Source organism: Peromyscus eremicus, chromosome 12, assembly GCF_949786415.1.
Source record: "Peromyscus eremicus chromosome 12, PerEre_H2_v1, whole genome shotgun sequence".
NCBI lineage: Eukaryota > Metazoa > Chordata > Mammalia > Rodentia > Cricetidae > Peromyscus > Peromyscus eremicus.
In genome coordinates, this window is record NC_081428.1 from 79,833,575 (window position 1) to 79,853,751 (window position 20,177).

Here is a 20,177-nt window from a genome sequence, read left to right on the forward strand (position 1 = left end):
AGCTCCTAACAGGAACTTCTCAAGGAATGAGAAGGGACCCTCTTGACTCCTGATGGGTGGGACCTTACTTCTGGCCCTTCCTCTGGGATCAGGCTGGGCTTAGATCTCTCCCCTCAACCCTTCCTTTTAACTGAGGAGGGCCGCAGGGGTGGTGAGAGCTGGAGAGGAATGGGAGGGGCAGGAGGGGTGGGGGGACCGGTCCGGTGTTGTTCTTGGCTGGAGCCCCCAGCCCCAGGGAAATCCTGACTCTGTGGAAAACTGAGCAGGCAGTCAGGCAGGGGAGGAGCTGGGGGAAGAAGAGGAGAGGGAGGAGGACCAGGGCTCAGGGCGAGGTGGGGACTCCTTTCATAAATCAATCCCACCAGCCTCAGGCCTGACAAAAACCAGAGACCCAGGATCCCTTGGGGGGTCAGGGCAGGGGAAGGGACGCAGACCCTGGACAGGCTGTAGAGGAGGAAGGGCCGAGGACAGCGTCTCGCTGCAGTGCCCCGCCCCCCCAACAACAGGTGTGTGCGGTGGGGGAGGGTCTCAGAAAACAACATCATGACTACCAGAAGAGCTGGGGTGGCTGTGACGGATTGACAAGGGAGGGGCCCCAGGGTCTGCCACTCAGAACACTTTTATTGCCCCAAGCCAGTCCTGGTTCAAGGGCTTAGGCATTGACGTCAAGTTATTTCACCTCTCCAGGCCCCCATCCCCTCAGAGTGAGACGCTGCAGTGTGTGGGGCTCGTGAGGGTGGGATGACTGTTTCCAGAGGCTGAATCCCACTTTCCCATCCCGACATCTTCTGTAGCTTCCTCTGTCCTGGACAGGAAAAGGATCCTTGTCTAGAGCTAACGGGTCAAAGGTTAAGAGTCCAGACTCCACCACTTGGTAAGCGTGGCCTTGTGGGATGCTGTAGCCCCTCAGACTCACAATTTATGTCTGTGAGGTGGACGTCAAAATGCCTGTTTGGCAGGGCTGTCTGGCCAGTGAGATACCGTATGTGAAGTGCTGGTACTACACATCCCCAGTGTAAGCTCACTGCTTTCCATTGTCTCTCAGATGTCTGCAGGTCTCAGCCTCCTGAAAGGGGCGTTTGTCCTTCCACATCAGCAATGTGGGAAGCCACTGCGGCCCACTCCCTAGTGTTCTCACCACTGGTAGGTGACCTACGAGTCTCCGGTTCCCACGTGCTATACCATGGCCAATGTCTCCCCTTGGCTGCTATACCACTGGGACAGAGCAGCTCTGGGTGGAGCCTTGGTCATTATTACCAAGGTGCTGCACAGTCAACACAATGCGTGCTTGGATATAAGCTGTCCTAACCAGCCATTGGCCTTGCCTCCCAGGCCCTCATCCTACGGAACTCATTATGTAGATCAGGCTGGCCTTGAACTCACAGAGATGAGCCCGCCTCTGCTTCTCAAGTGCTGGGATTGAAGGTGTATAACATCACACCTGGCATAAGATCCCATTCTTGCTCCTCACTTTGTCCCATCCACAGCCCTGTGGTGACTGACAAAGTCACTCAGCACCATCTTGCAATACCTTCCTGTTCCTGTTAGATCCAGGCCTCACTCAGTTTCAATCACGTTCTTTTTTCTTTTTCTTTTTGGTTTTTCGAGACAGGGTTTCTCCGTGTAGCTTTGGAGCCTGTCCTGGAACTCACTCTGTAGCCCAGGCTGGCCTCGAACTCACAGAGATCCGCCTGCCTCTGCCTCCCCTTTAATCTGCTGGGATTAAAGGCGGGCACCACCACCATCTGGCCTCAATCATATTCTTAATAAGGGTATACTGAGATAACTCATCGGAAATGGGGCCCATTTTTGAAGGATACACTGTTCCTCAGAGAGAATGTCAAAGCGTGGTCATGCTTAGTCCCTAGATAACAATGTTTTCTTGTAACTGTGTTATACCCTGACTTTCCAGGAAACTGACCAACCCATCCTCTGCCCTAGGATTCCCCTCTTGACAGGCTTACCCTCTTCTCCAGCTTTCAAAACAGGACTCTTTCCTCACGAGAAATCCTTGGGGTGCATGTGTGGGTGATGAGTGGGCGGGCAGACACTGGTCCTGGCTCCTCTAGGCCCCTGCCTTTGAGTTTGAACGAACCTACTGGGTTGTCTTAGTTAGGGTTTCTATTGCTGTGAAGAGACACCACAAACACAGCGACGCTTATAAAGGAAAAACATTTAATTGGGTGGCTTACAGTTTCAGAGGTTTAGTCCATTACCATCATGGTGGGACAAGGCAGCGTGCAGGCAGACATGGAGCTGGAGAAGGAGCTGAGAGTCCTACATCTTGATCTGCAGTCAACAGGAAGTGAACCGAGACACCGGAAGTGGCTTGAGCATATGTGAGACCTTAAAGCCCACCTCCAGAGAGATGCACTTCCTCCAACAAAGCCACACCTCCTAATAGTGCCACTCCCTATGAGCTTATGGGGGCTAATTACATTCAAACTACCACGTGGATCAAGCCAGTTCAGCCAGAGAGAGCCAGTGGGGACCCAAACTTACCCCCTTCAAACACTCGAAATCTGTTGCTGGATCATTTTCCTGAAGACTGCAGACCTCTAGGACTTTATATCCTGCTGCAGTCCCAAGGGTGCATGTCCCAGGGTTCAGGGGACAACAGAATCAGACCCATGCCCGCACCCCCAATTGCTGGCTGACCCTCATATAGGCCAGGCTGCTGTAGTTTGAAGGTATAGGCTCTCAGTGGTTATGGGCCCGTGAGAATGCAGGAGGAAGGGATAGCTGGTGGGTTTGATGGGTTTGCCCAAGTTTGTCTTGTCACCTAGATGCCAGCCTCTGAAGAACGAGCTGGTAGTGCTGGCCCTTCGGTCCTTCTGTTTGCTAAGTCTCACATTCTCTTGGGTTGCCCCAGGTCTGTGACTCCCCCAGCCACCTCAGTTGTGAATGGTTAGAGACACCGAGTCTCCAACAGTGAGGGCCTTCTGCAACCTCCACAACAGGTGTGCTTCCAGACTCTGATCGCTCCCAGGAGCGGGCACCCACGGCCTGTCAAGACAGCTCCCTCCAGGGTGGGCAGCTGAGAGGACTGGGAAGTTCAAAGTGGAGAATATCGAGCAAGCATTTATCCCTGATCCCTCTGTGGAAGTGAAGAGGGGTCAGAGAGCACAGCTGTGGCTAGACATCCACGAGGGGGGGAGGTGGGCAGGGCCGCCTGCTTTGGGTGAGGCCCAGGCTTCTGGAAAAGAGGCTACATACAGCCTAGGAGACAAAGGACAGGGTTTGAATCACCCCTTCACACCGTCAGCTCACTGTGTGGCCTTACACAGTCCCTCCTCCCTTCAGCCTCAGTTTCCACAGATGCAAATGTGTAGGGGACAGGGATAGGCTTGGGGACATCTAGGGATCCCCCCCCCCCCCCCCCCCCCCGTGACAGTTCTTCTGTATGTCTGAATATCTGGCACTGGTCTGCAGGGGCTGGGCTGGCTAGAGAGAATGGGCCCTGTGTGGGGTGGGACAAGATCCCCTTTCATTTCTCCAGGCCTTGGCAGGAGCCACGGCCTCCCCCTCCCCCACCGAGGTCAAGCGGACGCTGACCTGGGGGGCATAACTGCCTTGAACAGTCGGGGTCAGGAGCTGGCATTCTGAGCTGCAGCAGTGCTGGGTGCTTTGTGTCCCTCACAGTGACTCAAAGTCTTTCTTCCTTAGCAGCAGCCTTGACAGGGCCCCGCTGGCCTTGGCATCAGACAGGTCTGCTAAGGAGTTCAGACCCACCACCTATAAACCAAACGACCGTAGGCGAGTCATTGACCCTCCTTGTCTGGGGTTTAATGACTCTGATGTCCCCACCCTGCCTGGCTGCGGGGAGCAAACAGTATGCCCACAGTGCACACTCCAGGGAGCTCCTATGCTGATCAGTATCAGAGAGGCCTTCTAGGCAGAGGTGCCAAGGAGGTGAGATGAGCCTGGACCTGCCCCTGCTGTCACGGCTCTCTGTCTCTCTGTTTGTCTGTTGGGGCATTGGGGACTTTCAGTTCCAAGCTCTAAAATCTGGGCAATTTAAGGCAATCAAAACTACCCTCCACTTGCCCTATTTATGCCAAGAGAGAAAAATCTCCTGGCTTGATGGCTTCCAGGTGTACTCTGTGCCCGCCTCCTGTGCCCTGTGGTGACAGTGGCTGTGACGTTGCCCCACTGGCTGGGAAGGCTCAGGGAGGCCAGACCTCTCTAGCCTGGCTTCCAGCCTGGCCTCCAGCCATTGCCAACTGTAGGGCTGGATCAGGCCCTGCCCAGAATGTGGGACAGATAACAGCCGTGTGGTCAGAGGGCCTATGGCTCAAAGTCGGGCCGTGCTGTCTCTATACAGAGCAGCCCACAGGGGAGGGGCCCGACTCCTCCTGCCTTGACCTCCAGAGGTGGGAGCTCTCCAGACCATTTTCACAGATCCATAAAACTCACTTAGTGGGAGGTCAACGGTGCAGTGGCTCCAGGAGCCAGGTGGGAGCCCAGAGGGCTCCAATGAGGTTTCTTTTATTGCCATTATATATTAATTATCGTGTGACAGCCATTGCTTACTAACTGGCATGTGGGCTTGTGTGTGATCATGATGGCACCTGAGGGGTTGCCTCAGCCCTACTCTTTTTGAAATTATTACCACTATTAATTTTAGCCACTACTCTCTTGGTAGTCATCCCATAATACAGAGTTATTGCTATAACTTCTTAAAGAGCCTACTAACTACAAGTGTAACACCAGGGTGTAATTACAAACATATTATCTTTATATTTGGCTAAGTCTGCCTTCCTCAGGACTGCAGGCTCCCAAAAGGCAGTTGGCTGCATGCTAGTTTCCTGCATGGAGGTGTAGGTACCCGGTAGAATTTTGGTGACTGCATTTCTAAATGAACAACTGAAACTCAGTCAGTAGGAAGGTAGGAGAGACGAGACGGGACTAGAGATGATGACTGAGAAAGGGGACCGTATGAGGACGAAGCTTTTGGAGTCGTGTGGAGCTGAGCTGGGAGGTCACACCAGGCAGTGGAGACATCCTCTGGGGAAGCAGGGCAATTTTGGGACAGAGCAGCTGGGCAAGGCGGATCTGTACCTCCAGTCGCAGGAAATCTGAGGGAGTCCGTGGGTCCAGGTTTATCTCGCCTCATAAGACCCTCATAACCCAGAAGGACCACCAGCTAGCTGCACCCCCCACGCACACACCTTCAAAGGGGCATTCTGGAAAGTATTTGGGCCATTTGGGGGAAGAGGTGGAGCACGGATCTGGCTTCTAAAGGGTAGGGTGGCTCTTTCCCAGTCTGTGTCCCGGATGTCTCTACTCACTACCTCCCAGCGGCCAGTCCTCGGCCCCAAATTCTGGGAGTGTGGAAAGGGAAGTTTCTTGGACTCACGAAGACCTGAGCTGTAAAGCAGCTCCCTCACCTCTGGCCCTGGGACCTGGGGCACACTTAGCTTCAAGTCAGCTCCCTTATCTCTACAATGGAGGTGATAACCCTACCTTGGAGATCCCACTGCTGTGGGCCTGGGCTCTTTTTCCTTCTCTCACCCACTAGCTATGTGGGGTGGGACGGGGCTGACTTCCCGGGTCTTGGCTTCCACATCTGTCATACAAGAAGGGAGGCTCCCATCTTCTTGAAGGCCCCTTCCAGCTCCAACTTGCTTGGTTCTATTCTGAGAAGACAGCCCCACCTCTGGGGAGGGGGGACGTGAACATTCTTTTAGCTGCGATTCAACCCAGGCACATGTTTGCCCAGCCCCATCCTTCACATTTAGCCTGTAGCTGTTGCCATGATGGGCACGCCCTTGGCACCAAGCTCTTCTCCCTGCCCCACGAGCCAGGGCCACAGGTGGGTGGCTCTGTTCTTGTGATGCCTAGGGGAGTTGGAAGGACAAAACGGGAAGACAGGAGAGAAGACAGAAGGGTAGAGGTGCTGGATGAATTGAGTTTAAAACAAGGGTAATGTCCTTGAGTAGAATTCCAGCGCTGCCCCATCCAAGCGAGTGTTCTGGGACAAAAGTTTTATTAACTTATTGGGACTCTGCTTCCTCTTTTATGAACTAACAATAATAAGGATTTTAAAAGCATTCGATTACTGTGAGGACTAATTGAAAGGATACTTATCAAGTGCCTGGCTTATGTATAGCTCTCTGGGAGACAGGCACCACACCCCCTTCTTCTGTTCCAGGGAAGACCTGTGGGGGCGCTTTGACGACTTTCGGAGACCCGCTAGAGGCAGCCGGGCTAGCTCACCCTGGTGACAGTCTGGGTCCCGGGCCGGGAGCCCTAGCCTGGGAGCCCTGCGTGGCTGCCGGCCCTCCCGCCCCGCCCCCACCCGCCCTCGGCGCGCACCAGCGCCTTTGATCTGCAGCCTTCCGTGGGATTAGGAGTCCGCGAGTCGGGCTCCCCGGGTCCCCGCTCCCCGCCGCCTGCTCTCGGGCCGGAGGGGCTGGCTCCGCCGCCGGTGGTCCCCGCCGCGCCTCCGGGCAGGCCCCTGGGATCCCCCCGCGGGGCGGGAGCCGAGGCCCCGGCGGGAAGCGTCCTCCTGGACATTTTGGCCGGGGACTCTATGTAAAGTGTTTAAAAAGAAAAACTCTCCGGAGGAGGACGTAACCTTTTCTTAACATCTGGGGCTCAATTAGCTAATGACAGCAAAGCCTTCTCCGGTGTCGCTGACCCCTGGGCAGCAGCCCGGCTCCCCCACCCCCGGTATTTATACAGCTGCGGCCTCTCGCTGGGACGGGGGGCAGGGGGCTTGGCTGGGTTATCTCGGCGGAGATCCGCCGCCCACCCCAAAAACCGAGAAAGAGAAGGCTTAGCACGCCGTCCCACCGCGGGGCCCCTCGGCTCTCCTGGGCGTCGCTCCCTCTCCCTTCCCGATCCTTCGCGGCCCCCGCCCGCCCCCCTGCGCTCTCTCCTCCGCTTTCCCTTTCCCCCCTTAGCGCCCTCCTTCCTTTCTGCCGCGGTCCCCGCCACCCCCACCCCCTTCTCTGCTCTCTCTTCCCGGCTCTGGGGTCTGAGTTTCTGCCTGAGTTCCCTACTCCTCCACACTCTCCCCTTCGGTCCTCTCTCCTCTTTCCCTGCCCCTGGCCCGCCCGCTGGTCTCTTTTCTCCCTTCTTTCTGTCTCTCCTCTCTCCCCAGAGGCCTCCCCTTGCTCTCTGGCCCTCTGAATGGCTCCCTTGTTTCCCCCCGTGGGTTCCTGTCCGTCCATGTCATTTAGTGCTTCCTCCCTACCTTTGTCTCTCTGCCTCACCCTCTGAATGCCTCTCTGTCTGTCTTGGGGAGGTGCCTCCTACCCCGGCTGCCAGGCACCTACCCCAGGGCACACTCCTAGTGCTGGGCCACCTGTAGGCCAAGCATCCTGCCCAAGCCTGAGTGAGGCAAGCCCTACGGCTGGACACTTGGAGAGCTGATTAGGGTCTCGAGTGTGGAATGTTTGGGAGAGTGACATTTGTCCCAGTTCTGGGTTTAAGGGCTGTGTTTGCGGCTCTCCTGGTTACAGCCAGAGGGGATCTGGGGGCTCACTAAGACACTCATTGACTCCAGCTGCTGGAATCTCACTTTCCCTGCCTGGGCCCCCAGGCCCCCACTCCCCCGCCACAGCCTCCCTATTTTGAACCCAGGGACAGTTAAAACACTTCCCATTCTGTTTCCTTCAGCACCATTAAAACCGATTGTAGACCCTTTTTGTTCTTTTTTTTCATCACCAATACCAAAGAGAAAGTGTTAAGGACAGAAACGGTAACTCTCACGAAACAGCCATGCCCAAAGGCAGACCAGAGTAGGGAACAGAGCGCAGAATTTAAAATGCGATGGGCGGATTCTATCGTTAACGCCACTGTTTCTAGAAGTCGGTAATCTGGGCCGTCACTTTACAGGCCTCAGTTCCCTCTATAAAATGGGTCTGATTGTAATTAGACGACAACAAACCACACTGCTTGTAAAATGGCACTCACTGGAAACTGGTCTTTCCTTTGAGTTTTGTTTCCTGGGAAAATCTTGGAGTTTGGAAAACCGCCTCCCTCCCCGGAATATAGTTGTGTTCCCAAATTTTTCATCTCACTCTTTAAAGCATATTAAGTTCTCTCATCCCTCCTCTACCAATGGGTGAGGGCTTCAAGTTCTTTTCACAGAAAAGGGCAGACACAGGCAGCGTTGTTAGGCAGCGGGAACTGTCCCAGAGTTCCCGAAGCCCTTTGGATGCGATGCGAAGGCCCGGCGGTGTGCTTTGGGGGTCTAGTGGATCTTCAGGAAAACCAGCCAGCCAAACAACCAACAAGGCAATACTGTTGCCCAGATTCACAAACAGCGAGGCGGCCTTGTCTAAGGACCACCGACGTCTCCGAAGAAATGGCACCGGTGATGTGGATCCGTTCCCTGGCTGTGCTGATGGTGCGGGAGAGGTTTCTTGGAAAGCTTTGGTAGCTAGCTAGATCCGGGTTAGTGGAGGGCACAGTTGTCACCGCCTCTTGACCCTGAGCTGGCTTGGGTTGGTTCAGGAAATAGCAGGTCTGCTGAGACATCGGCTGCTGCCCCAGTGCCCTCCGGATGGAGAGTGCAGACCCGACTTAATTTGCGGGAAGATGCTCACACTAGCTCGTCTCCAGCCACGCAGGATGCATGGGGGGTCGGACTGGACTCGTCCCAGGACCCCTCCCCAAGGTCCCGCCTGGGCGCGCGAGAGAGGTGGTGGCGGAAGAAACCAGAGCCCTGGCGCTGGCGCCGGGGAGACCGGGTCGGAGTCAGGCCTCTGGGAACTTGGCTACCTCTTGCCAAGGTCAATCAAGCTGCCCCATGCTCAGGAGGGTTGCGAGCGCCGGGCAGCGGCCCAGCCCGGGAAGGTGCGCCGCGCCCAGGCGAGCTCTTTCCGCGCCTCCAGGCAGGTGCTCGAACCCTTCGCGGGAGAGCAGAGGATGCCCAGGCGGAGGCCAAGGCCCGGCAGCAGGCGCGGGCGTGGGAGCCGCCGGGGCGGAAAGAATCCCACCTAGGGATGTTTTATGCTAATAAGCACCTGGCTGGGGAGTGAGCAAAGGACCAAAAACCAGAGGGGAAGAAGTTCCGGAGAGCCGGAAACTTCCGGAAGCTCCTGATTCCACGATAAAAGGCAATTCTACGGCTCGTTTGCTGGGTGGCCTTGGGGAAGGTACTTGGGGACGTCGTGGAGCTTCGGTTTCCTTCTCTAAGGAGAGAATATGGGTCGGGTTTCTTAACAAGCTCAGGCACTCTCTGCCAGCAAAAAGATGGACCTTCTGAACTTCGGTGTTCTGGAAGATAGGTAGGGTCCGGAAGTGGGAGGTGTGTGTCACAGAGTGGAGCCTTGGGGGACGCAGAGGATCCAGTCAAGGGAGCCAGGACCGTATTCCCAAGGGTCTTGTCCATTGTTGCCAGAGTGGAGGTGGAAGGACAGATGATGAGGGAGAGGGAGGCTGAATAAAGATCTCCAGATTGATGACAGTGTGTTAGAAGGAGGTGGTTTGGCGGTAAAGGCTCATGGGAAATGGTGTGGGAGCAAAGTAGGGAAGTTGTGTGTGCCTTTGTGTGTGTGTGTGTGTGTGTGTGTGTGTGTGTGTGTGTGTGTGTGTGATGCTGGGATCCATCTGAGCTTAGTCGTTGGGGGGAGTTATGAGTTCAAAGACAGGAAAGGAGATAACCAGTGGGGTCCATCCGGTCCTGAAGAAGAAGGACTCTGGGAGCCAGGACACCAGCAGGAAGGAACAGAAGAGGCCCCGTTAGTGTTGAGGGATGAGGAAGGAGACAAAGGTGAGTGAGAGCTAGGATGCTTCAGGGCTGCCCTTATCTCAATTCCGTGTTGCTCAGAGTGGAAAGACTCCTCCTGGGAGAGGGTCAGGACTGAAGAGCTCCTGGGCAGGGATACAGCCCGGGATGGGTTACAGGACTTGGAAAGCCACTTCTGAGGAGCCGGGAAAGAGTTACATTTACCAAGGTCAGTTTGTGTCTTTCTATACATTGACAAATTCCTACTATGCGTTATGGCTTGAGTTCTTTCTGCATGTATGTGGTGTGTGTGTGTGTGTGTGTGTGTGTGTGTGTGTGTGTGCATGTGTGGTGTGTGGGTATGCATGTGTTCATGTGTATGAAGGCCAAAGGTAGACAATGGATGTCCTCAATTGCTCTCCATCCATGCTGAGGCAGGGTTTCTCACTGAACTTAGAGCTCCCAGTTTGGGCTACTCTGGCTAGCTAGCTTGCCCTAGGGACCCTTTGTCTCTGCCTCCTGTGCACTGGGATTACAGGAAGGCCACTACTCCCACCTGACTTCCACGTGGGTTCTGGGGATCCAAACCCCAGTCCGTTTACCCCTCTTGTGGATTGGTTTATCGGCTCACACGGCATTTTTCCACTGGACTGCTTCAGTGTTCCTAAGTTCTCAGAATATGTTTTAAATTTGGGTTGAAATATCAACAGTTTTAAATATTTTGGCAGTTATGAAGACAAAACGTTTTGTAGTTAACTATTAACTCTTTCCTCCCACTCCACTCATCTCCAGGGTGTCACATAGTCCAGACTGGCCTTGAACTCCTGATTCTCTTACATCCATCTCCCTTAGTGCGGGGATCACAGGCCTGTGCCCTGACCCAGGCTTCAGTCAAATTTTTTCTTAGACTAGAGTTTCAGTCCCTAAGGTTGATGTTGCTCCGCTGTGATTCTCTGGAAGGTCTTTTATTACACAGACTTGGGAAACATTAGGCAGAGCTGAGCTCTCCTCTGAGGGGCCTTTCCAGCCCTTGGTGTCAGGGTGGTCAATGTGCCGGAGGTGGGTGTAGAGATCAGATCCCAGGTCACTGCAGGCCTCGAGCTCTTCAGGGGTAACATTCACCCAATGTTTCCCACTTTGTGTCTTCCTTGTAGGCCTGTGGAGCTGCTGGGAAGAGTAGGGACAAGCACTAATCAAGTCCTCCACGGGAAGTGAAGCCATTAGCAGAGGGGCCTCTTGCAGAGACACTTGTGAGGCAGAAGGAAGTGAAGGCCTCTCGGACTCTGTGTGTCTTGGGAACACTCTTGGGGCTTTGTGGCAGGTCTGGCCATGAGCTGGGTGGTAAGGCAAGGATTCTGGTCCTGTTGGCAAACGTGAAGGTGGAGCAGGAGTGAGCTTGGAGAGCGAACCAGGATGGAAGGTATATGCCTAGAGGAGTGAACTTCGAGCTGAGAGCCTCACAGTTCATCTTGGCCCACTTTTTAAGGAATAGGGGACCATCATGCAGCCTGCATGGTTAAAGGCCTCCTGAAAAGCGTACCACCACTTGAGGCTCTTAATGCTGAGTTCCCAGCCTCAAGAATGTTTTCAGGAGTCCAGCTCAAGTAGGCCTCTCCCTCCAACCTCCTCCACCACACATTCCATGGCACGACCGGTGGGCTCCAGCAACCCACATCTCTCCAGCCTGCCTGGGTATCATTTTAATTGTCTTTCCATTCAATGAATCGGTCATATCTTTGCAGGTAGGAGAGGTCTTTAGTTCACCATTCAAGTTCCTAGACCTTGGGCTTCAATAATGGAAGCCAGAATGGGGGCTAGGAAGCCGTATAGAAGCTAGACATTGCAAAAGTCCCTCTCTGACCCCAGCTTGAGCAGCCTCCTGGCTGTGGGCAGGGCTGAGCATCAATAACCATCAGCTAACAGGCAATGGGCTCCAGTCACAGGCACCCACTGTCTGTCCCCCTTAGGCTCTGGAACCTTCTTTCCTCCGCTGTGAGTGCTCCGCTCTTGGGATTCTCAGCCTCTAAATATCTCTCTATTCTTTATATTTACTATTCGCTTTGTGGTATTTCGTTATAGCAACAGAAAACAGACTAAGTCACCATGTCTTGTCTAGATTCTGTGGCTGCTCCCATGGTTACCACAACCACCATCATGCCAGATTCCCACTTCTACACTGCCTCTGTCTTCACCACCGTGGCCTCTAGCATCTCCACACCAGGCATCTCTCTCAGCTGCCCCTGATGGTTTTCTACCACAGCCTCCATCTCTGTCAGCATCACCACCCTCTTCACCAGAGCCCTCCACCTCACACCATCGCCACCAACCACTGCCGTCTCCATAACGTCTCCATAACATCTCCATAACGTCTCCATAATGTCTCCATAACGTCTCCATAACATCTCCATAACATCTCCATAACATCTCCACCACCCCTCTCACCTCCTTGAGCCTTCAGCTGTGAAATCAGCACAGTTACCCACCTGCCCTGGCCTCTGCCCATTTTTATTCATGGACTTATTCTTCCCAGAACGTTATCAGTTGCTATTTGGTTTGGCCCTTCAGCCTCTGTTCATTTACCCAACCCCAGATCCTATTGCCCTGGTTTTTCTTCCCATGGACGATGGAATTAAATGCCTCGCTCTTTAAGTTAAGGAAGATTATGTGCCTCTTGCCGTTCCTGATTTACCAGGCCCATCATTCTGTCCTAGAAGGAAATTGGATTACTCTGTCAGAATGTGTTCTTTGGAAGGCAGTCCTGGTTATTACCTAATTCCTTATGACCTAGTGTTTGTAGATTGATTTTTTTGACGACGTGTCCCAGTAGTTTTCTATTATAGCCGCTCAGTTGATAGGCTCAGTACTTCCAGAGGCATCTGCTTTCTCCTGGGGTTAAAGAGAGGCGGGGACGGGCTGCCTGAGTCTCTCTGTCTCCAGGCCCCTCACCGGTTCTCCATAAATCCCCCTCCGAGTGGGAGCTAGTGATTTAACTCTGAGAAGAGCCAATTCCTTAAGTACCTAAGCGTGTAAGTCATCGGGGCCTGTGGATGTGCACACACAAGTTCTTTCCATGTCCTCTTGGCGTCCTGCCCTCTCGTGAGTCCACGTGGTGCCTCTCAGCTTTCAGATCACAGCTGACCTTTTTAGGTGGAGAGAAAGCGAAAAGCCTGGTCTTTGTAGTGTCGCTGCTCATAGGCTCCATCTCTCACCTGCTGGACGTGAGCCCACATCGCCTGTCCCCTTCCCTGGCTTGTCACAGTCAGAAAGTGCCTTTCATAGTCTTTCGCTGTTGGTACAGGTCCCATCTTCTTCCTTTTTCTGAGAGACTCTCTTCTGATTCTTTCCCTACTGCCCTTCGTTGTTTCTCTGTGTGGACCCCTCCTTTGTAACCGGGCCCCCTTCCCACTTTCTCAGGCACGTCCATCACATTTCATTCTCCGGGAAGCCTTCTGCAGCACTCACAAGGCATTGGCAGGCTCCTTCAGTGTGCCACTCATCTGGAAAATTGGTCTCTTCTCCTAACGGTGTTGCCTCGTGAGGAACTGTCCTGTTCTCCATGGGACTCATGCTGTGTGCTGTGTCTTGGCTCCCAGAGCCTGGTGCACAAGGCTTCAGCAAAGCCGGTGTCTGTGTCTGGGTGGCATTTGTTACTTCTTTGTAGGGGACAGCTTTTCCCAGTACTCCTTTCCATTTGCCAGTGCTTTTACTGTGGGTGTCGGACTCGGTCAGCACCTTCTCCCCAGGTCCTGGCTGAGGAACCACAAGGAGCATCTGCGTTTGACCTGCTGCCCAGAGTACAGTGCTTCTCCGAGTCCCCGCGTTCCCATGTCCCCTGCTGTCATCTCAACACTTGCCTCCTCAGTGAAGGCTTGCTCCATTCAACCTGGTCAACCCTGAGAGGTGGCTTGGGACCTAGACCCTTCCTTCCTGCAGCAGTGAGAACCCTAGAAACCCTTCCTGCTACCCACTTTCTCTTCTTCCCCAGGACCCTCCTAGCATCTATATTAGTTATTTTTCTTTTTTTCTTTTTTTTTTTTTTGGTTTTTTTTTTTTTTTTTTTGGTTTTTCAAGACAGGGTTTCTCTGTGTAGCTTTGCGCCTTTCCTGGAACTCACTTGGTAGTCCAGGCTGGCCTCGAACTCACAGAGATCCGCCTGGCTCTGCCTCCCGAGTGCTGGGATTAAAGGCATGTGCCACCACCGCCCGGCTAGTTATTTTTCTTATTGCTCTGACTGAATACCTGACAAGAGCCCAGGTAAAGAGGGCTGGAGAGATGGCTCAGTGGTTCAGAGCACTGGCTGCTCTTGCTGACGATCCAGGTTTGGTTCTCAGCACCCACATGCAGCTCACACCTGTTTCTGACTTCTGTGGGCTCCAGGACAAGTGTGCAGGGCAACATGGGAGCAAAACATTCATAGACATAAAAAACTAAATAAATATGAAGATAAGTAAAGGAAACAATTTAAAGGAAGCAAAGTTGATTTGGACTTGCAGTTTGAGGGCACAGTCCATGGTGGCAGGGAAGACATGACAGCGTGGTGCACGAGGCAGCTGGTCACATTGTGTGTGCAATCACGAAGCAGAGGGTAGACAGGAAGTAAGGCCAGTCTATACAACCTCAAGGCCCATCATCGAGGCTCCGCCTCCTTCATTGAGGCTCCGCCTCCTTCATCGAGGCTCCACCTCCTAAAGGTTCCACCTTACCACAACAACATTCTCTGTACTCTGTATTAATTCCTTTCTTCTCTTTTTTCTTTCTCACGTATCTCTGGCTGGGGTCTAACTATGTAGCCCTGGCTGGCCAAGAACTTACCAACTTTATTATGTGTAGAAAAACTAGAAACTATAGAGTATCAAAAATGTTAAAATAAGCCAGGCGGTTGTGGCGCATGCCTTTAATCCCAGCACTTGGGAGGCTGAGGCAGGTGGATCTTTGTGAGTTCGAGGCCAACCTGGTCTACAGAGTGGGTCCCAGGACAGCCAGGGCTGCACAGTGAAACAAAAACAAAAACAAAACAAAATTTTAAATAGTTTTTAAAATTATGCATAATCCTATCAGTTTATCTTGTTTGTATTTTCATATGTTTTTTCCCAGATGTGTGTGATTTACTTTTATTTTGTATGCGTGCACCTATACAGAACATGTGGTGTATATGTGTTTGTGTATGTATGTTTGCAGGTATGTGTGTGGGGGTGTGTGTGCATGTAGAGGTCAGAGGTTGATGGCAGGTGTCTTCCTCAAATGCTGTGCACTCTATTTACTGGAGCAGGCAGGGTATTTTGCTAATTCAGCTAGTCCAGCTGGCCAGCTTGCCCAGGGGATATCTCGTCTCTGTTACTGCTGCCCTGAGATGACAGACTACAGATTCCCATGATCCTCATTGTCTTGGGGGCTACGGGAATCACACTGGTCCAAGAGTGAGGAAGTTTGAGTTTAAATATAGCCTCTTTCACCCACTTTGTGGGTCTGCCTCATGTCTTTCCTCATGTCCTCATCTGTCCTCATGTCTTTCTGAGCCACAGCCTTTCGGACATAGTTGAATTTCATACAGCACCTCACTCTCCCTGACTGTCCCCACACCTTTCAGCCTGGCCCCTCCACATTTGAACTTTCCTCCCTGGTCTCTGGAATGGAGCTTTTCTTCTGGTCATCACTAAGAAGTTGGTCTTCCTGGGCTTGCCGGCCTTGGCTCCTTCATCCCTGTCCCTTCCCACCTCACCGCAGTTTGCTTTGCAAGATCCACATATTGAAAATCCCCAAGAATGCTGCCATCAGAAGTTTCCACATCTGAGCTCCGTTCTCCTCTCTGGGATTGTGCTGATAGCGGCTGCTGCTCACTGTCCAAGGCTGCAGCCAGGGCCACCCTCCCTGTGCCCCCCCATCCATCTCCCTCAGGCTGTGTGCTCCTCCAGGGTTCTGCCTGCAGCTTTTGTCATGAGTTCAGTCTCCTCCCGTGTACCCACCGTGACACTTTTTAAGAATCAAGGTACAATTTGCATTCAGTAAATGCACATATTCTAAGGGTTCACTTTGATGGATTTTTAATAAGTGTGTTAGGCCTGCACAACCACCACTATCAAGAAGATTCAGGAAGTCTTTTCATTCTGTAGGATTCCTCCACCCTTACAGTCAGCCTCTTCCCATGGACCATCTCAACTGTCTTCCCTGGGTTACTCCACCTTTCTCCAGATCTCCTCACCAACGGAACCATGGGCTTTGCATTCTTTCTCTCTTCTGAATGATTCTGAGAGTCAGTCCTTCCTGTTGTCGCCATAATCATTTAAGTCTTTAACGAACCCATTTAGTGAAGAGCCTAGCTCTTCCATGATCTAAATTCTGGATGATCTGGCCTCATCTCAGAGGCTGCCCACCCTCAGCCTTAACCTTCATGCATACCAAACTGCTTGCTCACCTGAGTGAACACGTGAGCTCCTTGTGGATGGGTGCTGCCGGAGGAGTCTCCCATCTCTAAGGCTCTTTGCCTGGCTAACTCCTACTCACCTGAGAGAGGATCTGAGAGGCGGCCAAAGTGTCTGTCAGCTCACCTCGCGAGCCTATCCCCACTGTTCAAGCCACCCGGCCACACCCTTTGCTGACTTCCCTCCTCGGCCCAATGCCTACGCATCTCACATTAGTTCATCTTGTGCTATGTATCTTGTCTTCTGTAACCCTTCGGCCATGCTCAGAGGAACAGAAAGATTATTGTATTTCCAGAGTCCTCCTTCTTGTGGAAGTCACTCTTGTCATCTACCCAGGAGCCATTTTCTGAAGTAATCTTTGCTGATAGAGCCTGATCTTATTAATGCTCCGAGACACCTTTGTTGGTGATTGCTGGGGTTGAGTCAAGCTCTGGCCACAGACATGGGGAAAGACTGCTTCCTGCAAAGGACTGAGTAGCAAATCCCTCTTACGCCTTCCTTCTTCCTCTCGTTTGGGACACTATTGCCTGAGGGTTGGATCGATAGCAGTCACTCTGTGACCATGAGGCAAAGGTCAAATGAAATTATAATCACTGTAATCACCCAGAACTAGTACTGATGAGAAACCTGCGCGCACCCCCCCCCCCACCTTTCACCTTCCTCTTCAGGGAGGTCATTGATTCTACTGTTTAAGACACTATGACAATCTTGTCTGCTTGACTGGGTTAGAACCACCTGGGAGACTGGTGTGGCATACCTCTGGTTGTGTATGTGAAAGTGTTTGCAGAGTGGGTTAACAGAATGACCCATTCTGATTACAAGCAACACCAGACTTTGCATCTGGGGCCCGGATACAATAAAAGGGAGAAAGGAGAAAGCCAGTTTGAGTGTCTTTCCTCTGCTCCAGACAACAGGGGCAGCTTCATTTGAGCTCCAGGACAGTCTGTCCTTCTGTCCACTCCTTCTGGTTTTCCATCCTTTGGAACTGGAAGGAACCAGTTTCATATCTTCATCCCTTAATTAACTCTTTCGCCAACCCACAAGAAGCTACTGAAGACAAATTTTATAGAGGGGCTAGAGGGATAGCTCAGTGGTTAAGAGCTCCTGCTGCTTTTGCAGAGGATCTGGGATCGGTTTCCAGCACCCACATGGTGGCTCTCAATCATCAGTGACTCCAGGTCCTGGGAATCCTATACCTTCCTCTGTTTTCTGCATGTTCCGGCACACATGTGGTACATCACATATAGGCATGCAGGCTCACACACACATACATTTTAAAAAAAAAAATACTAAAAACAATAGAAAGTTTATGGAAAAATAAGAAGCCAGATTATTATCCTTGATCAAGATTCCACAGAGCATCTGGAATTTGGGAGGCAGAGGCAGGAAGCAAGTTCCAGGTCAGCCTGAGTCACATGATACTCTGTGTAGTAAAAAAAGGTCACACAGAAACAAGAGCCCCAGGCAGGTCTTCCCAAGCTCACTGTCTTCATGCCCTAACACCTGGCCTCTGTTAGCCTTAAAGACGGCGAGATGGAGAGGCTGCTCATGTAGACAGCTGGGAAGACACGCCACTCTCCTCTCCTACAGGCAATGTACCAAGGGAAGCAGCTGTCACCGAGGACATCTCTACTCAAAGCTGAGCACGTACGAGCTCTCAGACGGGCCCGTTGCCGGAGGTGCGGGATTCCTCTGAGGATAGCTATGGCCCTGGAGTCTACAACCTTGACCAAACCATCTGAGAAAGGAGCTGAGGTGGAGGCTCCACTGTCCAGGCTTCACTCCTCCCCCCAGGCTGTCTTCCTTCAGCTCCCTCCCAGACATATATGCTATCTTCGGTTCTGGCTCTTTAGGGGCCCTGATCTAATGTCTTTGGCATTTATTTATCGTTTGTTTGTTTGTTTGTTTGTTTGTTTGTTTGTTTGTTTGACGTGGGTTTTTAAGACAGAGTCTTGCTCTTTGCCTCATGAGCCTTTTGCCTCAGCTCCCGAGTGCTGGGCTTGGAGGCATCTGCTATCACACTCAGCCAAATACGTGCATAATATCAGCTCTGTGAGAGACAAAAGTGCTGGAGGTTGAATCCAGGGTCTCACACATGCTAGGTAAGCATTCTACCTCCAAGTTATATCCTTAGTCCATGCTTGACTCCCAAAACCTAAATCAATAAGAACAACCCACAGGTTTCTCAGGAGCTATAGCCAATCTCTCCTCCCAGCCAGGCCCTGCAAATCTAGTGCCAAGGTCTCGCTGGATGGAGGCCATTCCAGAAGACCACAATTGATCAAAATGCAGGAAGCAAGGGAACCTGGGGTACCCAGCCCCAGTTGATTCATGTACAACACAACTCAGAGAACATCACTGAGGAGGGGCAGAAATACACACACACACACACACACACACACACACACACACACACAATCTATGCATACATATGGCGTGAATCTGAGAGAAAGCAAGGGGTGGACACACACGTAGGAGAGTGTGGTGGTTTGAATAGGAATGGCCCCCATAAATTCATGTGTTTGAATGCTTGGCCCATAGGGAGTGGCACTATTAGGAGGTGTGGCTTTGTTGGAGTAGGTGTGGCCCTGTTGGAGGAAGTGTGTCACTGTCGGGGCGGGTTTTGAGGTTTCATATATGCTGAAGCCTCGACCAGTGTGGCACACAGTGTCTCCTTCTGCTGCTTAAGGATCAAGATGTAGAACTCTCAGCTCCTTCTCCAGCACCATGTCTGCCTGCACACTGCCTTGCTTCATGACACGACAACAAAGGACTGAACCTTTGAAACTGTAACCCGGCCCCAGTTAAATTTTTCCTTTATAAGAGTTGCCATGTTATGGTGTCTCTCCAAAGCAATAGAAACTCTAAGATAGAGGGGCTAGAGGAAGGAAATGGAAGAGAAAAATGATATGATTAAATTTTAATTTCAAAAAATAAAAAACGAGGGCTGGAGAGTTGGCTCAGTGGTTAAGAGCATTGGTTGCTCTTCCAGAGGACCCAGGTTCAAGTCCCAGCATCCACATGGCAGCTAACAACTGTCTGTAACTCCGGTTCCAGGGGATCTGATGCCCTCATACAGACAGACCTGCAGGCAAATCACCAATGTATATAAAGTAAAAATAAACAAATTATTTAAAAAAAATAAAAAATAAAAAATTAACACTTAATTCACCTGACAGGCTGTCTGTAAAGTATCTGGCACATACTGGGTTCTTTTTCATTTCTTCTCAGTGTGGGGTGACAGTGGACATGCTGTGAGGCCATTCCTGTCCCCAGTGGGAGCAAGACAAAATATCCTGTGACCAGGTCAACCTGGATCAATCCAGAACCTGAGATTCAGAGGGTCAGAGGGCGTACATCTCACACCAGTGTGCCCACAAGTATCCATACACAGATGTGTGAAATGAGGTGACACAGGTCAGGATCAGCTGTGAAGGATGAGGGTGAGACATGAAGCTTAGCCTCCGAGCACTGTGAAGAACAAAAGCCTAGATGATCCCAGCCCCTGAATTCGCATCCCCCAGGCTCACTCCAGCCTGGAGATATTGGCCAGCCTAGTCAAGCCCACCATTGTTGGGAGATGCAGCTCTGCCCATTCTTGCTGTCCACTGGGTAGTAGTTGTGCTCACTCTTTTCATCTACAGTACCTCGGACTCTGCAAGGTAGGGGCACTTGTCTGTCCTTCCAGCCGCTCCCCAAGTAACCACACAGAGACTTGATTATAAATGCTTGGCCGATGGCTTAGGCTTGTTTTTTGCTAGCTCTTATAACTTAAATCAACCCATCTCTATTAATCTATGTGCTGCCCTGAGGCTTGTATACCTCATCTATGAACTGCCCATGTTACTTCTTCCGTGTCTGGCTCACAACTCCTCCCTTTCTTCCCAGCATCCTCTTAGTCAGATTCTCCCACCTAACCTCTACCTGTCCAGCTATTGGCCAGTCAGTTTCTTTATTAAACAATGAGAGTAATACATATTTACAGTGTGCAAAGATTGTCCCACAGCACAGGAAGACTCCCTTCTGTACTTCTGTTTACCTAGGTCATCTTGGTCTCCCAGGGCTGAATTCTAGTC